We start from the raw sequence: 2,845 nt of genomic DNA, 5'->3' as shown, positions 1-2,845 counted from the left end.
CTATGCATGAGCATTGTATATGCTTCCATTTATTTGTATCTTTTTTAATTTCTTTCTTTTCAATATCTATAGTTTTCCAAATACAGGCCTTTTATCTCCTTAGTTAAATTTATTCCTAGGTATTTTATTCTTTTTTATCTTTAGACTTTAATTTTATTTTATGAGATCATGTTCATTTTCTTCTTTAATAAACTTAAATGATATCCTTCCACACATTTGGTCAGGCTTATTTATTTGTTAGCAATTGAAGCATTAAACAATGACAGTTTTTATTCTCAATCTTTAATAAAATTATATTCATTATACTTTCTTATGGAAAAAGACACACCCAAATATAAACCTTTGCCAGTGATTCTCAACCTTCCTAATGCTGCGACCCTTTAATACAGTTCCTCATCTTGTGGTGACCCCCAACCATAAAATTATTTTCATTGCTACTTCATAACTGTAATTTTGCTACTGTTATGAATCGTAATGTAAATATCTGATATGCAGGATGTATTTTCATTGTTCGCGACCCACAGGTTGAGAACCAGTGCTTTATACTATCCACCTACTAGTCCTGCAGCAAAATTTTAATAAAAAAGGTTTACTAATAAATGGATAATATATATGATGTGGGCAGAGAAATATTAAGAGTGATTATAAAGTGGCCAGTCTTGTAAGTCAAGAGCTATGATCTTTGATCCATTGTTCAATCCACTTCAATATCTGATTGATTTTATCCTCTACATTTTCTGGTTTATTTCTGGGCAGCTGATGCACTATTTCTTTGCCGTAGGATGCTAATGCTTCTTCATAAAGACTTTGAAAATTTTCACACTGAACATTATCTTTTAGTTTCTTCTCATTATAACCCAGCAGTTCTCAACCTGTGGGTCGTGACCATCGGAAAACACATATAGTTTGTACAATACACTATTATCTGTTTTCAGTCAAAAACTATATGAGCCCTAACCAGTTTGGCTCAGTGGATAGAGCGTCGGCCTGCGGACTGAAAGGTCCCAGGTTCGATTCCGGCCAAGGGCATGTACCTTGGTTGCGGGCACATCCCCAGTGGGAGGTGTGCAGGAGGCAGCTGATCGATGTTTCTGGCTCTCAATCCCTCTCTCTTCCTCTCTGTGAAAAATCAATAAAATATATATTTTTAAAAAAACTATATGAAACCAGTGTTCAGGGAAGAAATCACAACCATGGTAATCAATAACAACTCCATCTTCACTCATTTGGTTTTCTAACTCATCAACTACTCTATCTTCATCTAAAATAGGACAATCATACTCTTCATCATAGCCATCATATAACTGTCCTTCTCGAGCTAAATCACCCACATTAATGTATTTCAGTCCCCATCTTGCTGCAAGTTTTTGCCTAGTGCGGTTTTTCCAATTGCTGGTGTACCTGTGAGCAGGATGTTCGGAAGCAACATAGTCCTCAATGCAAAGGCTCTCTATTTTATTCTCTTTTATGCAATTGAAATGGGATTGTTTTCTTAATTTCTCTTTCTGATAGTTTATTATTGGTATATAAAATGAAAATGATTTCTGAATATTAATTTTGTACTCTGCTACTTTACTGAATTCATTTATTAGTTCTAATAGTTTTTTGGTGGAATCTTTAGAGTTTTCTCTATATAGTATCATGTCGCCCACAAATAAGGACAGTTTTTCTTCTTCTTCTTTTCTAATTCACATGACTTTTTTTCTTGTCTGATTGCTGTGCCTAGGACTTCTAACACTAAGTTGAATAAAGTGGTGAAAGTGGGCATCCTTATCTTAATTTTTATCTTAAGGAAAATGCTTTTAGCTTTTCACCATTGAATATGATGCTAGTTCTGGGTTTTTTATATATGGCCTTTATTATGCTGAGGTACATTTCCTCTATTCCCATTTTGCTGAGGATTTTTTTTTATCATAAATGAGTGTTGGATTTTATCAAATGCTTTCCCTGCATCTTTGTGACCATATGATTTTTCTTTTTTTAATGTGGTGTTTTGTTTTGCAGATGTTGTAATATACTTGCAGCCCTGGAATAAATTCCACTTGATCGTGGTGTATCATCCTTTTCATTTATTTCATTTATTTTTGTTTTTCTAAAATTTTGAGAATGTTTGCATGTATGTTCATAAGGAATATTGGCCTCTAATTTGCTTTTATATTTTCCTAGTTTTGGTATCAGGGCAATTTGTCCTCATAAATGTGGTTGGAAGGGTTCCCTCCTCCTCTGTTTTTAGGAATTGTTTTTGAAAGATTGGTACTGATTCTTCTTTAAATGCTTGGTAGCATTCACCTGAGAAAGCGCCTGGTTCTGGACATTTGTTGTTGGGAGATGTTTGATTACTCGTTCAGTCTCCTTACTAGTCACCGGTCTGTTCAGAATTTCTGTTTTCTCACGATGTAGTCTTGCTAGGTTATATATTTCTAGACATGTATTCATTTCAAATTTGTTGGCATATTATTGTTTTATAGCAGCATCTTATGATCCTGTTTGTGTGGTATTGCCAAGGTTTTTTAAAATCATGAGGAAATAATGTTTCCAATTGGTTTTTATGCATCTGTTAAAATGATCATTATAATTTTTCTTCTTTATTTTGTAAGCATGTTAATTACACTGATTAGTTCTTGAATACTAGACCAAGTTGGCATTCCCAAAATAAACCAATCTGAGCAATATGTGTTATCTTTTTTACATATTGCTCGATTCACTGAGTTAATATTTTGTTTACGTTTTTTTAGTAGATATTTAGGCATTGGGGGTATCTTTTTTGTTATTCTTATTCTCTGAAAGAGTAAAAGGTTATCATTAATTTTTTCTTAAATGTTTGGAAGAAGTTAGTAGTGAGACT

At 33.4% G+C, this 2,845-nt stretch overlaps 1 pseudogene; it reads right to left on the bottom strand.

Moving 5' to 3' along the window:
* Nucleotides 1-666: 666 nt before the first annotated feature.
* Nucleotides 667-1,429, bottom strand: LOC111827034 (annotated as a pseudogene).
* Nucleotides 1,430-2,845: the final 1,416 nt, after the last annotated feature.

This window comes from Myotis lucifugus, unplaced genomic scaffold (genome assembly GCF_000147115.1).
Source record: "Myotis lucifugus unplaced genomic scaffold, Myoluc2.0 scaffold_122, whole genome shotgun sequence".
Taxonomy (NCBI): Eukaryota; Metazoa; Chordata; class Mammalia; order Chiroptera; family Vespertilionidae; genus Myotis; species Myotis lucifugus.
Note: the sequence above shows the minus strand (reverse complement) of the source record. Positions and strands in the feature narration are given on the sequence as shown.